The 19,498-nt window shown below is 32.4% G+C and overlaps 1 protein-coding gene across 1 annotated transcript in view; it reads right to left on the bottom strand.

Moving 5' to 3' along the window:
- TPP2 (tripeptidyl peptidase 2) overlaps positions 1-19,498 on the bottom strand; it is an 84,882-nt gene that overhangs the window by 60,193 nt on the left and 5,191 nt on the right. The gene's annotated exons all lie outside the window — the stretch shown is intronic.

The raw sequence follows: 19,498 nt of genomic DNA, 5'->3' as shown, positions 1-19,498 counted from the left end.
AGTGGGGTGGGGGGAGGGGGGAGGGACAGCATTAGGAGATATACCTAATGCTAAATGACGAGTTAATGGGTGCAGGAAATCAACATGGCACATGGATACATATGTAACAAACCTGCACATTGTGCACATGTACCCTAAAACCTAAAGTATAATAATAAAAAAAAAATTTCTAATTAAGTAGTAAGACTACTTAAAAATCAAGGCAACGACTGACTTTTTGAGAGGTATTCGCATAAAATAACAATTCCTTTGTTAAAAATTCCAAATCTTAAAAAACATTTTTTTTTTCATTTCTCCATGTATCCATTGTGAACTTAGGGTATGTATAATCCTTATAATTTCTATTTCATTTGTGATTTCTCCCTAATATTTAATACTCTTAGATCTGGTAATTTGATACTCTTAAATCTGGTAATTTGAAATTTTCCAATTTATTTTTAATTTTTATTTATTTTCTAATTCGGGTAATATATTTGTCTCTTGCTAACACTTTACATTTGTCAAATGTGCTTTCAAAGTTACTTTCTCATTTATTTCAAGGAAAGTGATGGCGTTTTATTAATCATGCAACTTTATATGTAGTCATTTTTTTCTTTGTAGACTTTTATTAACTTTCCCCACATAATTCAAACTATCAATAGAGACATGTTACCTGAAGCTGTGTAGTCTATTTGCTGTAAATGATATGTTATTTTGTGCACATAGTATTTAAAATTTCACAGAATATTCTGTCATTTCTGTATTTCTAATTTTATTACTTTCTGCAAAGCATTATTAAACAATCAGTTTGAATGTTTCTAAAAACATTTTATAAAAGTATGAAAATGAATTATGAATTTGTATAGACACAAATCTCTTTAAATTTTTTCCAACATTTAAAATGTCCTTTTTTTATTTGTGAGTATTTTATTCTGTTTTATGTAGGCAAGAAAGTGTTTACAGAAAACAAATAAAGACAAGCCTTCTGTGGAATAAATAAGCCTGTTCCCATGAATCAACTCAAGATCAGATCATTTTTCTGAACCGTCTTTTAAAAATATTCAGATTTTATATGAAAATTTTTTATGAAATTGTTATCTTCTTCTTGTATATGCCCATGTTCTATTACAATGTTTAATTTTAAACAAGCAATTGGTGGCCATGTTAGTGTAGTACTAACATTTGAAACTGCATCTTCTTATTTTATTGATCACCTACGTATTTAATGTTTTCTAAAATTTCTAATTTCTACTTTATTGATTTTTTTATTGGAACTCAAAATTATTTAGTTAACTCTGAATTTGATTATTTTGTTTTAATAACATCAATCCTAGAGACTCATTTATGTTAAGATCAGTTTCATCAAAATGATGAGATACTGTGATTTTCTGGCCAAGCATTTTCGTTATCTCTATAATTCAGATGCATTTTTATACCCATGTTCCTTCTTTCTACAAACATTGAACTACTTGGCTTTCTAGATGTTATTTTTGTCTGCAAACTTCAGTTAAAATATATACACTTTAACGATGCATATTTAATTAATGTAAAAATACCATACAATAAATATTTAATTAATTTATATCAATTAACTTATTTCATATAAATTATAATACATAAAAAGTAGGCATATGTAAAATTTACATTAAACTATAAAATCTGTCATTAAAAATGACATGAAAGTATGCACTGTGTTTCCAGGCATATTTGGTTAAAAAAAAAGTGAAAAATACGTTTTTAAATATAAAGAAGTGAATAACAGCCAACTATTTATGACAGTCTTAGGTCAATAAGCATGCATATTCCTGATAAGCTTATTTTGCTGTTTAAAAATATTTTTTCAGAAAAATTTGATATTTTATTAAATCTCATGAATGATAAATTTAAAAAAATTAATGCATGAAATTTGAATTAAAGTTCTCTTAAGTATAGTTTAAATAACATACATACATAATGTATTCATTAAGAATTAAACCTTTTCTTTTACCAGTCCATGCTATGAATTGCCGCTGTAAATAGCAGAAACAACTTGCCATCTTCCCAAATGACAGAGCAAGCATTGTCTGCAGAGTTGCAAGTGAGAGCTGTGTTTGTTTGTTGTGCCTCCCCACAGCCTGAGTCTCAGGGCCCTGGCCATGCACGGTCACATCCCAATTTTATTTTAAGGGTTGACATTGGGTTCATCATGGATGTTTTGCATTAATTTTAATATTAAATATGACATTAAATATTATTCATCTTTGCGTTTTCCTGCTATACCCTTAAATATTTTCCTTGAGGCCGATGATTCAGTCATCTCAACCTCATCAGGGACCAAGGGAATAGCTACTTGGGTAAATACCTAAGATTTTTTGAAATTTAAATTTCTTTACAAGGAAGTTTACTATATTAACAAAAGTAATTGCAAGGTAATGTGGCATTTATGAAATAGATAGAAGAAAATGTGTAACTATAATAGTACACATTTCAGGAGAAGAGACATGGATATTCTAGAGACGAACAAACGTGTGCTAAACATGAAGTGGCATATCACCTGAAGGTAAGTTGTGATAGCTTAAAAATGTGCACTGTAAACCCTAAAACAGCCAGTAAAATCACAAAACAAAGAGGTATAGCTAAAATCCAATAAAGGACATAAAATTGCATCATAAGAAATAGTTTAAAATAAGGCAGAAAAAAAGAAAGGAAAAAAAAGAAGACAGACACATAGAGAACAAATGATGTACCAAAGGTGAACCATATTGATGATCATATTACATGATAATTGTCTAAATACCGTTAGCAAAAGCAAGAAATTATTGGATTGGAAGCAAATTATGACCCTACTGGAAGCTTCCTATGAGAAAGTCACTTTTAACATGAATGGAAAAATAGCTGAAAAGTAAGCAAAAGCAAAAAGATATATGACGCTAGCACTGGTCAAAAGAAAACGGGGGTGGCTATGTTAATATCACATAAAACAGTTTTGAGAATGAATGAAAAATATCATCATGGTAAAGCAAGTCATTTTATAATGATAAAGGTCACAATTAATCAAGAGGACATAACAGTTTTAAAACTTTACACATCTAATAACAGAACTTCAAAATATATAAAGTATAAATGGATGGAACTGCCAGGAGGCAGAAACAAATCTGCAATTATAGTTAAATATTTTCATATCCCACTCTAAATAATTTAGAGAATGACAGAAAATCAATAGGGATATGGAAGGTTTGAATAAGATGATCAACCAATTTCACCAAAGTGATATTTTAGAACAATCTTATCAAACGACAGTAGAAAATATACAATTTTTATTGTACATGGAACATTTACTAAGGCACACCAAATGTTTAAAAAGTTTCAAGTCATACAAAGCATGTTTCCAACCACAATGGAATTAAATTATGATCAAACAGAAAGATCCCTTGAAAATCTCCGTAAATAACACACTTCTAAATAGCCCATGGAACAATAAAGAAATTTTAAAGAATTTGGAGCTTAATCAAAATGATAACACAACATATAAAAATTTGTGAGAAGCCACTATAGCAGGTTGCAAATCACATATTTGAAAATGACTTACATCCATGTTATATAAAGCATTTTTAAAATTCAATAATATTAAAATAAGTGAGCAAAAGTTTGCATAGTTATTTCAGAGAAAAAATAATGATGGCAGATAAGCACATGGAAAGATTCTTAGCACTATTGGATATTAGGAAAATGCAAATTATAACTGCAGCATAATACAAATAGACACCTCCTATAAAGACTAACCTTTAAAAATTGGCCATTCTAAGTGTTGGTGAGAATTTCAAGGAACAGGAACACTCACATAGAGCTGAAAAAAATGTGAAATGATACAATCACTTTGGAAGAGTTTGGCAGTTTTTGAAAATGTAAACATTTGCCTACCATTATATCAACTCCACCCCTAGATAATTTGGGAAGACAAAAATAAGAATATGTCTGCACAAATCCAAATAAACGCATGTTTACAAAACCTTTATTTGTAATAGCCAAAAACTGTAAATCACTCAAATGTCCATCAGGAGGGTGAATAAGTAAACAAACTTGGTATAGCTATACGATAGAACATTACACAGCAATATAAAAAGAATAAACAATTCATACATACTACAGCATGGATGATTCTCAAATTAAGAATGCCAGTGAAATACGTGAGGCAGGAAAGTGCAATTGATGTATGAGTCCATTTATATTAAATCTTAGGAAACTCGCATTAGAGTTTAGGGGCAGAATGTAGTTGAGTGGTTGCCTGGAGATGAGGTGTGGTAGTGACAGAGTGGGACAAAACAGTTAAAAGGATTATGACAAAGTTTGGGGAGCAATCAGTCCACTCCTAATTTTGGTCATGGTTTTACAAATGATTACTAATATCAAAACATCAAATTTTACACTTTAAATATTTGCAGTTGACTGGATATCAAATATTCTAAATAAAGCCTTTTTTTCTTTAAAAAAAAGAACTTTGGGTTTTATGTCAGTTCTATTTCAGAGCCTATTACTTCTTTGATAAGTTTATAACTTTAGTCAGGTGACTTTCTAATTATATACTTCAATTTTCTCATCCATAAAGTGAGCAAAATGGTACTTAAGTCTTATTTGCATAGAAACACCTGATAGAGATAAGTTCTATGCCCATTTTCACAATCTTAGTCATTTCAAACCATGATTCTGTCTATTTCAAACTTCTGACTAGAAGAATTGCAGTGCTTCATTAAATGTGATTTTATTATTATTATTATTTCACCTTAAGTTCTGGAATACGTGGGCAGAAAGTGCAGGTTTGCCACATAGGCATACATGTACCATGGTGGTCCCCTGCACCTTTACAGTTAGTTTATATTTTAATGTGTTTTCAAACAATACACACACTGCTTCTTTCAAAATATGTCTAAGGCCGTATCTTGTAACTTTAAAAAATTCTTACACACAAGTGGAAAAATATTGTTTTACACCAAAACCTTCTATATCGAACCAGATAGCCAGTAGTAGTCACATGTATGCTGATTTTGTGTCCATATTTGTAAACATATATTGTGTGCTGTCCATATGAAGAACTCATAAATTTGCTACATGTATGCATGAATGACAGCATCAATGTTTTTTCTTTTGTTTTGTGATTTTGTCACTAAATCTCAAAATAACTTTAGTAAACATCATTTGGCAGAACGTTGTTAATCTAAACATCTTTGGAACATTTATTGAAAGTGCATGTTGTGAATCTGAAATGTCTGGAAACTGAATCTCTAGCCTCTTAGAGCAATGGCAAGACAGATGGCCAGTTGTTGCATCAGGCTATAGTTGACGAATATGCCTCTCAGCAACCCTCTTAAAGCTAAGCGTCGGCATCTGGTGAGAATGCACAAGCCATTGAGTGGACTACAGAGTCTGGGAGGGAAGCCACTTGGCTGCTCCAAGTTACCGAGGCTTTCTTAGAGGCAGCACCATATGGATCAGTATTCAGAAAAGAGTAGCTCAAATGAAAACTGAATAAAGAGACGAGCTAAAGCAAATTAGAAACAGAAGGTGAGTAGATTTGTGAAGAACTAAAATCAGAGACCTAAACTTGAGCTCATGGCTTTTTTCCTTCATTACACAATGTGTGTGTCATGACATTTCCCTGCCAATGCAGTGCCATTTAAGGACTGACATCGTGCGATTCATATATTCCTAAGCAAAGAGCTATTTTGTGATTGTTTTGGATGTCGGGGTACACATGTTTATTTGTTCTCTACATATGTACATCATTCCAAGATCAACCATTTCATTCGTAGTCTTTACTTGACAGAAAACACGTGTTACCATTTTGTTAAGAACAATGCTTAGAAACTAATATACTGTTTAAACTGGTAAATGTTCAACATATATATATATGTATATATGTGTGTATATATCTATATACATGTTGATTTTATTCAAATGCATGATTAGAGGTTACTAGGAAAGAGCATTTTCAGCATTGAAGTTTTTCTTTTCACTACGTGTTTTCTGAACATCTACTGTATCTGTGGTTCTGTGCTCTGACATGAAGAAAGAATTTTGAACATGAGTGTTTAATCTTTAGGAGGAGGCAGTGTCTTAGCAGACACAGCCATGTGAAGAAGGACATTTCTGACATAGTGGTCAATTCTATAATGGTGATATGTACCTGATGCTGGGAAGCAAGGACAGATACCAAGCCTAGTCTGAGGTCAGTGGTAGCAGAGGTCAGAAAGGTTTTCGTGGAGGGGTTGTGCTACAGTCTGAATGCGTTCCCTAAAATTCATGTGTTAGAAACTTAATCCCCAGTGCAAGTGTTGGGAGGTGGGGACCAATGGCAGTGAGATCATAAGGGCTCCACCCTCATGAATAAATTAATGCTGCTATAAAAAATTCTTGAAGGAGTGGCTTGTTCTCTTCCACTCTTTCCTGCCATGCAAGGACACAGCGTTCCTCCCATCTTGAAAATGCGACATCAAAGCGCCATCTTGGAAGCAGAGGGCAACCCCTACCACACACCAGATTTGCTGGTGCCTTCATCTCGTACTTTCTAGCCTCCACAACTATGAGAAATGAATTCTTTTTCTTTATTAATGACCCAGTCTGTGGTATTCTGTTACAGCAGCAAAAACTGACTAGAACAGGTTGACATCTCTGCTAGATATTAGTTAGTCAAGTCAAATATGGTGGAGAAGGAAGAAATGTATGGAAGGAAAACAGCATTATTTGGAGAGACACAGAAGCTTGACAGAGCTAAGCATTTTAGAAGAATTGGTATGTCCTGAGGTTAGTGGAGAAGTAACAGGGATGCAGTTTGGTGAAGAAGGTGGAGATGAGCTCATAGCAAAATGGTTATGTTCTGTTCCGCTCATCTTGAGGTGTAAGTATGGATTCTGCTCTTTGCTTTCCCTGTGGCTTCCAGTCCCTGCTGTCAGGGTACCTGCTATTTCCACAATCCTCTAAGGCCCTGGCTTCAGGAGACACTGAGATATACAACTGCACTGAGGCGTACACGCCAGTTCTGTTTAGTGCTAGCCCTTTCCTGTATATTTGCATTTTTAGGGCTTAAAACACATCAAATCCTTTGGAATTCCATTGATTATCTGTAAATGAGGCAGGTATTTGCAAGACTTTATTAAATCATACTACTTTTGAGTATATTTCCTATAAGTTCAGGACAGTCTTGTTTTGAGGGGACAAAGGTGAGAAATCTGACCAATCAACAGCTTTCTTGGAGTTTCTGAGAGTGCTTTAAGGTCTCACAACATGGAAACAATATGTGTCTGTTTGAATACCTTCGATGTCCGTATTTGCACAATTCACCTTTCTTTCACCTCTGGGATGAGCTTTTCTTTGCTTGCTTTTGTTCTTTAATCCTGCATTATTGGTATTCAGACTCACGCTGCAGCAGAGGGCTTGCCAATGGAAATTAATCTTGAGCAGCCACTTGCTACCTGCTTGCTTGAGGCACTTTAAAATTTTCTTACAGCTACCTCATGACAGGGCAAATGAGAATAGCATTGTCAGCTAGGAAGAGTTTATTAGCCAGAGTTCAAACCTCCAGTAAACAGCGCACAGCAGCTCTCCTTCAATCATGACATCCAGAGGCAGATTTCTGAAATAATGCACGCAGGCTTCTGGGGAGAAATGGAAGCATCAGATCCCACTTCCCATGGTTGGCCCTGTGCAACTCAATTTACCTGCTCGCTAGTAGAAAGAGAATGCATCTGCCAGGCTAGAAGGAATCCTGCATCCTTAGCCTGCGATCATTTTAGATGAATAGTTTCAGGCTTAGTATACTTTGCCTCGATTAATGGGATTATTAAGAGCATATTATCACTTCCATTCAATAGTTACATAATCTTTGCAGCTCAACGTGTCTCCCTCATTATAGGTACTTAGAGGTTACTTTCGAAGAAGTGTATCACTCAAGAAGGAAAAAAAAAGGCTATTGAATAAAAACCATCTACAATATTAATATTTGATTTGGGGAAATGAGGTTTAATTATACCATATTGATAAACTAAAACTGTCTAGGAATAGTCAACCATCTTTGGTATTGGTTGCACATTATATCCCAAATAAGACAGGCATTGCTACTAAAACATTTATTGTGGAAAAAATATTGAAAATGAAAATAGGGCAAATGATCTAATGGTTGATAGGTATGCAGAACTTCCCTCTGTCACCTCCACAGTTATGACACAATTTTATTAAAATGTAGAATTTTAATTGAAAAGTATAAAAATAACTTTATCATTTCAATATATACGTACATGCATAAATCTTGATATATTGTACTAAAGGTCATTTAATGTAGGATATAAATGGAAGCAATAGCTTGTAAAATACATACTTTTCTAAACTAGGTGCTAAAAGTGGGTTGCCATAAATCTTTTGCATGAGGACTTCTATAGGTTTACACACATTGTTCATGAAGGCCATAGGCAGTATTTTTTACTTTTTTTAACCATAAGAAATCTAATTATCATGTCTCATTCTTAGCAGCAATGTCCGTTTATGATAAAACAATTTCAGAGTAGAAGGGTCCAGAAGTCTTGTATGTGAAAGACTGCATTTCCTCCCCCTCCACCCCACCCAAATTTTAACCAGTTCTTAACACTGAGATATTACCATTATGAAATCAGGCATCTAGGTGATGTACCTGAGAAAGGACAGATTAAAGTATGGAAATGGGCCAGGCGCAGGGTGGTGACTCACGCCTGTAATCCCAGCAGTTTGGGAGACTGAGGCAGGAGGATTACTTGAGGTTAGGAGTTCGGGACCAGCCTCATCAACACGGTGAAACCCCGTCTCCACAAAAATAAATAAATAAATACAAAATAAAAAAATAATTATTCAGGCGTGGTGGTCCATGCCTGTAATCTCAGCTACTTGGGAAACTGAGGCAGGAGAATTGCTTGAACCCGGGAATTGAAGGTTGCAATGAGCCAAGATCACTCCACTGCACTCCAGCCTGGGAGGCAGAGTGAATGAGAATCCATCTCAAAAAATAAAAAAAAAAAAAGAAAGGAAAAAAGTATGGAATAGGCAAGGCCAATGTTTCAGTATTTCAGAAACTATTGGACATACTGAGAAAATTCAGGAGGTGATCTGCCTAAAAGAATGTACCTGAGGTCCAAATGATGACCGCCATTAGAGTTTCTTTGCTTTGTCAATTCATTAGCTCTGGCCTTGGGCAAGTCACTTACCTTTAAAGTGATTACAATACTAGCTTCTGTTGATTGAATGTTTTCCGTGGTCCTATTACTATGTTCAATACTTCACATGCAGTCTATTTTACAAGTGAAAAAGAATAAAAGTATGTCATTCTTTCACCAACTATTTCACGTTGGGATAATTATCCCCATTCTATGGAAGAAATAAATCAAGTTTATACAGGTTAAATGAGTTATGAAGTCCATAGTGCTCTTAAGTGGCAGTCCCAGAATTCACATATACGCACTTTTAAATTTTCTGTATTTTATATACCTTATTATATTCTGAGTAGTATCATTTCAGCATGGCACCCATCCTGTATTTCAAGTGCTCGATATCCATGTGTGGCTAGTGGCCACTGCATCAGACACTTTATTTTCTTATAACTCTCCAAAAAATACCAATCTCCATGACTAGTTTTTTACTTTCCATCTGCTTGACCATCTGGTATCACCAACTCCAAATTTTTATAACATCTTACAAATTTTGAAAGACTCCAGCCCCAACCATAACTGTAAAAGCTTACCCATATCCTCTGATATGAACTGATCTTTTTACTGCTTTCTCATTGTATTTTGTAGTTCTTCACCACACTTAACCTAAACCTTTCTTATTGTGGTTATGTTTGTATTCATAGGTGTTACTTACTGTGCTATTAGCTATTAGAAGCCACAGACTGGGCCGAGTTGACCCATGGATACCCCATATAGTCCTTAATACGATGCCTTATATACAGTAGCTAATTGATAACTGTCAAAATATATCAAACCAAATGGCCAGGGAAGGAGAAACAGTAAAGCATATTTGAAAAATGATCCATTTTGTTATGTGATTTGTTTGATGTTAGAATGGCTCAATTTAGATGATATTTTAAGACTGATATCTGTAGTGTGCTAAACATTGTTTGATATATTTACCTTCTAGAACACAATAAAAGAAAGGCTACAAATAAAAATGTCTGAGGATTCTACTGCTAGCATTCAAATTTATATTGTAAAATCCATTATTTATGTCCTTCATAAGTGCACGTATATTTATTTCAGTAACCAACTCATGACTCTATCATCTGAAATGACATTTTGTGATGGCCACATTATGCTGGGTAATAGAAATCATATATATGGAAAGCAATTTCAAATGGATCAAGCAATCCACATATTAAGAAATGAATGCAGAGGTAAGAAGCAACAAATCAGTAAATAGCTTATACTTCCACCTCACACAAAGAAATGTCATAATTTTTCTGGCCATTGACTGTAAAAATTATGAATATTCACCTAGAATCCCCAAGAGGAAAACAAATGAAAAAATAAACAGTTTTTTCAAATCAATAAGAGACTATGAATCAAACTGAGGCAATGGCATTTTGATGACAACTGTATTTTAAATTATTTCTTTAGCTAAAACTTCCAGCATTCTTTCCTACTGGCTTGTATTAAAGATGTACTCTTGCTTATTACTAGGGTAATTTTTTAATTTATGAAAGAGAAATAAAAACTGTCTTAAGCTTATCTCTAATTGCATAGTTGATATCAACACAATGGAAAAAAGAGCAGATCAGAACAAATTGCTGTAATAAAAACTGGTTTAATTTTACCATAATTTACAATATCTTACACAAAAAATTACAGAATTGATCAAATATAAGGCAGTGTTAACTGAAAAAAAATCTATTATGTTTCCAGTTATAAGTGTTCACTCTTATAATTGTGGTTCGCTGTTAAAATTATTTTCAGTTTCTTATTTTTGTGTGGTATGTGTATGATTTCTCTCTAGCGATGAAAGCTATAGTATCACAATCATGATCAAAATATTATTCAGCCATTACAGTTAGAATTAAAGAACAACACTACACATTCTCAATTTTTTTTTGTATTTCCAAATTAAGTTTACATAATTCTCCATACTACCTTTGAGGTGAGGCTGTTAATACAAGTTCAACATATTTCTGTAATGATATTTCTAAATATATGAATTATGTTTTATTTTAATTTTGGTGTTATTGAGAAGAGTTTTATCCCCATCCTTTAATTCATCTGTGCTATCATGTAGAAAACAAATATTTTGTGTATCTTTATACAATTGAATATTTTACTAAATTTTCTTTAAATTTGCTGTTAGCGTCTCAATTTTCTTTTAAATTGAGTTGTTTTTTAAAGGCATATAGGCATACCCCTTAAAAAGCCAAAGTGTCTACCTGATTATGGAGAGCGTTCTGTCCTTTCTTCTTCCATCTTGTAGCACCACCCAGAAGAAATTGCTTTTAATAATTTTCTTATCTTTCCTCAGGTACCAAATTCCATATCTCAACATCAATTGTGCTGTTAGTTCTTTAATTTTCAGGTTTCGGTATGAGTTAATGATTTCCAATTAGGAAATTGAGAATTTCAACCTATCACATATTTCCAACTCTGACATGAATAACACACTGTCTTCTCCCCTTTACTCAAACTAGTTCTCCGAATTTCATTTCAACAATGTAAGTGTTTACATAATTATGGCGAGGCACACATCACCCTGAGGAAAGTTAGGCGGTGCCTAACATTGCTTGTTCCTTGTGTTACTTTGTCTTCCCTGGAGTTCCTCAGGGTCTAATTTTAAACTATTTTACTCTTACTCATTTTTTAAATTAATTCATCTCCCATCACTCCCCCTTTGAATACTTTCAGACACATGAGTATTTTCTTCCCTCTCTGTACTCTGTCAAATGGATCTTTCCTGTCTTCCTGTTTCATTTTTTTTTTATGGAGACTATGTCAAAAATAAAGCTAATGGTTTTGAGAAAGTGCCATGTATGAAATTGCCTTTATTTTGGGCTCCTACTGAATTGGTTAAATATAGAACTATGGTTGGGAATTTCTTTTCTCTACAGTAATACCTTTTCTTTTGAAGGTATTTCTTCAATCCTCTCTAGTTTCCCTATTGAGTTTAAGACACTGATAGTTACGATAATGAGTTCCTTGGAAGTCTTTAAGATTATCTTCCAGTTCCTGGTAAACCGAAATTTGAAAAAGTGTCCCTTACTGCAGTTCTAATTTTCCTTCATTGTTTGGAAAGTAGGTGACCCTAACAGTTAGAAAACTCATGTTTTTATTTTTCAGTTTCAAGAAATTTCCTAGACTTACAGTTTTGATTATTTCATCTCAATTTTCTCTCTCTCTCTCTCTTTTTTTTTTTTTTTTTTTTTGAGGAACTACAATTTGAGCTCTATTTGGGTCTATTATACTGATTCTTTAGTAATCGAATCATGTCTTTCTTATTTCATTTCATCTTGTTTGTATCTTTATTTTACTGTCTGTATTATTTCCTTAATTGTGTATTCCAGGCATGTTCCTTTTAAATTTTATTTTTGTATTTCTATTATTTTGTTTTTCCATGCTCTTGGATTTCTATTACTATTTTCTTTGATTTATTCTCAAAATGTTATCTTGCAACTTAAAAAAAAATCCTACTTTATTTACCTAATGATGTGTTTTCCCTTCATTTTATTGTTTGTTTTAAGTTAGGTAAATGAGTTTGCATTTGTCTGCATGCATCCGTTTAGGAAATTGTGACTGTAGTTTTGGAAATTGTACTTAGTAAACAATAGCCACAGTGGAAGAACTACAAAGTTTTTGGAATAATTTAAGTTTGCTCCAAAACCCAGGTAATGTTACTGTGCTGAGCCAGAAGTTGAGAGTGGAAGTGGGGTGCACAATCTCCTTGATTTACGAGGAAGTTCCTGTTCCTTCTTTGTATTAATACAGCCTTGCAAGCATTATAGTTAGAAGAAAATGATCTAGAAATCTGATATTGATTTTACTTTATTTACTATTTTGAAGGGTGCTAGTGATTTGCATTGTAGTTTTTGTGCTACTACAGATATTTTTGTAATTGGCAAAGGCGAGGTGACATCTTAAACTAGAACAGGAAGACTTGCTTTGTTTGATTAAAGATAATATAGAAAGTATTCACAGAAATAAGTTGATTATATGTAACACCACTTCTTTGTGTAAAATTTTAAAATACATACTTACACTAAAAAGCAATGATATTTGATAACAAATTTATTGTTAACTATTTAAGGACCTTGCTCCAGAATCAAAATATGAAGTCAGATATGCATCTTCTCAATGCCAAACCGAGATGGGTAACTCAGAACAGGGAGAGAAGGGATCAAGTATTTGCTGCTATTAGAGATTTAGACCTTGTGCAAATAAAACAGAGAGGAAAATGCCTCTCTTGCTTTTGTTCTAAAATTTTGCATTTCTAATTTTTTTAATCAAAGAAAATATCTATGGTAAATCAGTGAATAAATATCTTCTCAAAAGGAGAGTACAGATGTAGTGTGCGCCATTTTGGAGTAATTTCTACTCTGAAAATATTTACTGAAGATTAAAATATAGTAATTTTTTAGTTTATCTACAATATTATCATAATACATTCCATCTTTTGCTTATACTCATTTAGTTTTTAAAAAACATACAAGTTTCGGGAGTTTACATTTCTCATCTCTATATGTATAACTACACTTTTTAAATTATGATTCTGAAAAATAAAAATGTCCATTTCTATCTTTGTGAAGATATGAAAATCCCTTGTGAGGAGATAATCAGCTAGCAATGGGCTTCTATTTATTAACAAACATCATTGTTGTAAAGATTGTTTCAAATGGATATATTTTATTTGGATAGCATTTCTATTTGTATTAATAGGCTTAATGAATTATTTTAATGTTTTCCATTTGATTCTAATTAATATTTGCAAATATCTATTTCTCACTGCAAATAGATAAAGTATCAAGATTTTTTGTAGACCACAACCCCTGAAAAAGTCATGAAGATGTGTTTAAAGATGACATGGGCCACGTGAAAATGGAAAGAAGAGATTTAAATGCTACTAATGATTCCAGAGAAGGAAGTCTCTACCTCTCCTTCTTCCCCCTAGGATAAGATTTTCTGGAGGGACCAGAATGTAGTCAATTTTGTAAAATGATCCAGATCATCTTGAAAACTGCCTGTCTCTGAGTAGGATAAAATAATCTGTTTATGTCATTTATTTCCAGTGTTTAACAGTATCATTCAAATGTCTGATGATCTTAGGATTTTTAACTTGATTAGATAAGCATTTACTGAGTTGGTGTGTTAAAATGCCTCACTATAAATATAGACTTGTCTATTTCTCTTTGCAATCGTTTTGTTTTGTGCATTATTTGAGTCTGTATTACTATGTACATGCCATTTATATAGTTATATATTCCTGTCAAGTTGATATATTACCATTATAAAATACCCCCATATTGCTAATAATGGCTTTTGCCCTAAATTATACTTGTTTTAATTTATTATAGATATAACACTTTATTTGTATGTTAAAATTTTTCAATTCTTATGATTCAACACACTCTGTCTTCTTATATTGAACATGTGTCTCTTTTAAGTGGAGAGGTTGTTGTTGCTTGTCTTGTTTTCATTTAGTCTGACAATGTACACTGTTCATTAGGGCATTTAGTCCATCTGCAAGAATACAATTACTGATATATTGCAGTTTGAATTTACTATCTAATCATTTACTGCCATTTTACTATTTTGTTTCAATTGTTGTTCTGTGTCTCTTTTTGCCATTCTTGGTTTGAATGAATACTGAATATTGTATCAAACACTTCATGTATGCCGTTTCAAATCTTCTTGGTCTCAACTGTCTCTCCATCCACTGCGAAACCAACCACATTATGCTTCATTCAGGTACAACTTGACAGCATGTTGCTTCAATTTCGTGCATTATTCTTCTTGCTTCCTGCCTTAGGACTCATAGATCAACCTGGAAACAGGAGATGTTTTAGCTCCAAAAGTCTAGACTTAACTGTGGCCCTATGAATGTCAATGAATTAATGTTTTTACAAGCTTCTGTCATAAATAAAAGTCTCAATTTGACCAGTAATTGGAAGATGTGGAATCAGAACTTAGGAAGTTTGGCTCCACAGTTTTTGCTCTTACATTCTGCACTAGTAAGATCTATTTTCAATTCTTTCAAAAGAGCAATCATCCCATCATGAATTACTAAACAAAATATTATCGCATTGCTTTAAAATGCATCATTTGCATAGAAAATCAACTGTTTCTACAATACAAGCATCTTTTAATCCTAAATTTGTATAGTACTGAATAACTGCCATACTACATTAGTTACTGTAGTTGCATGGTAGTGTCCATATCTGAGAGAAAAATGATCTTCATCATTTCTTTGTTTTTAACTTTTCTCTTTTAGAAATATTTAAATCTTTTATCAGAAATTTGTTTTACATTTACAATTTATTTTAGTTGTGAATTTACTAAATATATGGATAACTTGGAGACAGTATAATCTTTTTATCTGAAATGTAGTTCATATCTTCTTGTAATTAGATATTATATCCTAAAGAATATATTTCATCAATTTATTTAAATACATCTTGTAAAGTTTATGAGTTGATAACTTAGATACTTCATATCATATTTCTCATTAAATTATTTCATAATGTGCTTAAATTAATAACATGGAAATATATTTAAAAAATGTTAAATTCTGAAATTTAATTCAAAAGCTAACTACTAGAAGAGAACAGGCATTTCACGTGAAAAACTATAATGTCTTAGTTTACTACACATTAAAAAACTAAAAATAACAATGTGGCTTTTAAAATAAACTAGTAAATTATAGCTAGACTTAAGAAAGTCTTGTTTTCAAATAAAAGAAGTTAAGGATTTTACTATATTTTCAATTAGTCAGTAAGCCTCTGGCCTTTTACATTTTATCCCATGCTTCACATTTTAGGGATTTTAATGACCGTGTCTAGATATAGCACCTAATTATATATTAATTTGTTGTTGTTGGGAAAACGATTGAAGAAATGTAGGACATCCAGATAAAGAGAGGTAAAGAAAACCAAAAGCACCTCAAAACTTTAATGTAATTTTTAAAAAAGAATATATAAAGTGAAAGAAAGTAAGGTGAATCATAAACATGAAATTCTTTAACAAGGTTGAGCACAAATGACTCCTTCTTAAAACCATCTAAAGTAAATTTGCTTTGACCAGTTTTATATTTATCATATTATTGCACTCTCACAAAATATATGTAGAGTGTTCAAATATTTAATTCTTAGATTTTTAGATTCTGAAGGATAGACTTAGTCCCCACTCATATTTCTAGTCTGAGATCCTAGTATTGCAGTACGAAAATATAGAAACTAAATAAATGTATGCCAAATGAGGCAATAAATGAAGGAGTATCAATCTATTAAAGATTTTTGCATCAGATTGATTTTGAACTAAACTCCAAAATTTAATATTACCTTATTACTGAGAAGTTTGTTATGTATTGAACAAAATATAAAGCAAGACAAACTTAAAATAATAAAGTGAGTAAGAAGTGAAAAAAATGAGATAAGAATTGTTCATAAGAGAATAGCTAAAAAGGAAGAAATACAGGGAATAATTTTCTTCCCTGCATTTTAAAAAGTTGTTTGCCTTAGGCATTTTCCCTGCACATTAGCAATTTTATGAACTGGATAAACAGATACACACTGAAATAAAAAAGAAAAGTAAAAAGCTAAATTTACATGTGTATCTAATTGACAAGTTAATCTGCACATAAACACATTAGAATTTGTAGATTTCAAAATGAATCATTTAACAGGACCAGTAAATCATTCAATGATATTGACTACATTAGACTTAAGAAAAAATAATACTAAAAGAAACAACATAGAATCATGTGAAAATGAAGCATAAACTAACCAAAAAATATTACAAAATAATGCAGGAATTGTCAAAGATAAAATACGTCTGTATGAGGAATCCATGTCGTCTTTCTTTATCACCAAGACTCTCTCACGAAAGGATGGCATTTCAAGCAGGCTTGATAAAACCTAACAGAATCAAAACTGTGGAAAAGCTTCAGGCATCTGTCTTTGAGCATTGAGAACTTTTCCTTCTCACAGTATCTGTCTCTGTCATTTTGGGTGGAAACAATATGAGGAAGAATAGCACAATATTCTTCAAGGTGATTTCATACAGAAACCAAACTCTCACCTGATTTTAAAAAAGGATTAAAAGTGACTAAAATATGGAATTACTTGCTATTTACATTGGTTATTTTCACTTAAAAAATGGGCATTCACATTCAGTGACTATACACTATGTAAATAGCCTTTTTTCTTAGTTTGAAAGAAATAAACTAATATTTTAACTAAGTAACCCTTAAGTTAAATATTTCATTTTGATCAGGCTAAAAGAAACATCTATGGTTACTTTTAAAGTATGATGAATGTCAACGCAAACCAAAAAAAAAAAAAGTCAACTAAACATCACAAAACAATAATAATCTTCCTTTTGTAACCCTACTTAATTTTGATTGAAGAAGAATTAGTATTATCACTAACTGATATTATGTTAGTCATTTCCCTGTCTATCAAAAGAAGAAAATCCCCATTACAACTGAAACTAACAAATAGGTAAGGCCTCTGACCTTACCATGCACAGACATTTCTGTCTCCCATTTGTCATTTGATCTGAAGTTGTCAGCAAACAGATGTCTCCTTTAGCCTAAGGCATACTCAGAGCTACTAGGGCAGCTGTTGCTATGACATTTGATGAAGGTATGGAAAGTGATGATAATGTGATTTGTAGGTCTATCCGCATTAAGTGCTTGAGAGCATAAGATGGGAATGATGCATTCCCGGCTAATTTGTTAATGCCCATTTTAAAAAATGCTTTTAGTTAAATGCAATTTCCTGTGCCAAACATATTTTTTTCCTTTAAAGTGCCTCCTACAATAATTTTCAAGGAGTTGATCTGTGCCTGGAAATGCCCCTATTTAACATCCAAACTTTGAATGTTATTTGCATGAGAGAATATAATAGAATTTCTAATAGTCTTGCTTTTTTTAAAGGCAGATGTGTCCTAATCATCAACAACACCTTCTCATAATGGATTTATATACAAACAAGGGATAATTTGTTATAATCATAATAATATAGCAGAGGGATTCTAATATGCTTCAGTGAACTTAGAATAGTCAATAAAAATTTTTGGTTTGGGGATATGAGATCAAACTCTACAAATGGTGTGTGTGTGTGTGTGTGTGTGTGTGGAAATGGGAGTATAATTTCTACTTTAAAATCATGGACCCTAAATTTACCTAGATGGGCATTTTCAAAGTTGCACAATTGTGTTTCAAGAGATGAAGTACTATGCATCTTAATATTTTTGTCTTAGAGGGTTTTTTGCTTTTGTTTTTAGCTCTTACAATAGCACTGAACATGAAGATAGACTGTAAATAGTGATTTCTTTATTTTTAGAAAAATGGCAAAATTTATCTTTGTGTCTGTGATCAATAATTTATTATTTTATGTATTCACATGAGTGATTGAAATTATCCTCATTGAACTCAGAAAGCATGGCCATGAGAACTAGTTATAATCTCATACTATGAATATGTTTATCATACTTCTCTAAAATCTATGGGAATAGAGAAAATGTGGAATTAAAAACTAAGCAGACATGATCTCTAGTACTTTGATACAGGTTAATGCTATACTCTCCTTAAGCTTTACACTCTTGATTTTTAAAATGGAGCTAATAATAACTGTCTTGAAAGATTATTGCCATCACTGAAAATAATATTCATGAATCAACCAATACCATAACTCCTCTATAGGACATGGAAGAGTATTATATATGACAAATGATTGCTATGATTGTTATTATCAGTGTTATTATTTTCCTAATCCTAAGTAACCCAACAAAAGAAAAATACATCTGTGCATGTGCATATGTGCACGTGTGTGTAGTCAAATACATACTGAGTAAAGGGAAAGTCTCGCTGTATTTAAGCAACCTACCTGAATCCTCAGGAAAAACTTCTAAGCCTAGTTTAAAACATGTAAACTCTAAGCTCTCTCCTTATAGTAAGTTAGTAGCAGCACATCTTAAAATCTATTGTGAATATTCTCTTAGTTCTACATGAGTCTAACTAAACAGAGGATTATTCTTAGGTGTTTGAAAGAGACATATGTGACACTGCTGTTTTGAGAACAATTTAAGTGTTGTCATGTACAGAAGTTCTCATATTACTTTACATAAATGGTTGCATAATTGTTTTATAGTAAATAATAGACTGTCAATATTTCTAGGATAACTCCAAAACAAAATTTCCTAGTACACATTTTGAAAAGGGCAACTTGAATGACAGCTAAACTGAGAATTACTAGCATACTTGGATAGTCTTGTCTTTTTTTTTTTTTTTTTTTTTTTTTTGAGACGGATTCTCACTCTGTCGCCCAGGCTGG

This window comes from Hylobates moloch, unplaced genomic scaffold (assembly GCF_009828535.3).
Source record: "Hylobates moloch isolate HMO894 unplaced genomic scaffold, HMol_V3 SCAFFOLD_4, whole genome shotgun sequence".
NCBI lineage: Eukaryota > Metazoa > Chordata > Mammalia > Primates > Hylobatidae > Hylobates > Hylobates moloch.
The sequence above is the reverse complement of the archived record's forward strand: the minus strand, read 5'-3'. Positions and strand labels throughout refer to the sequence as shown.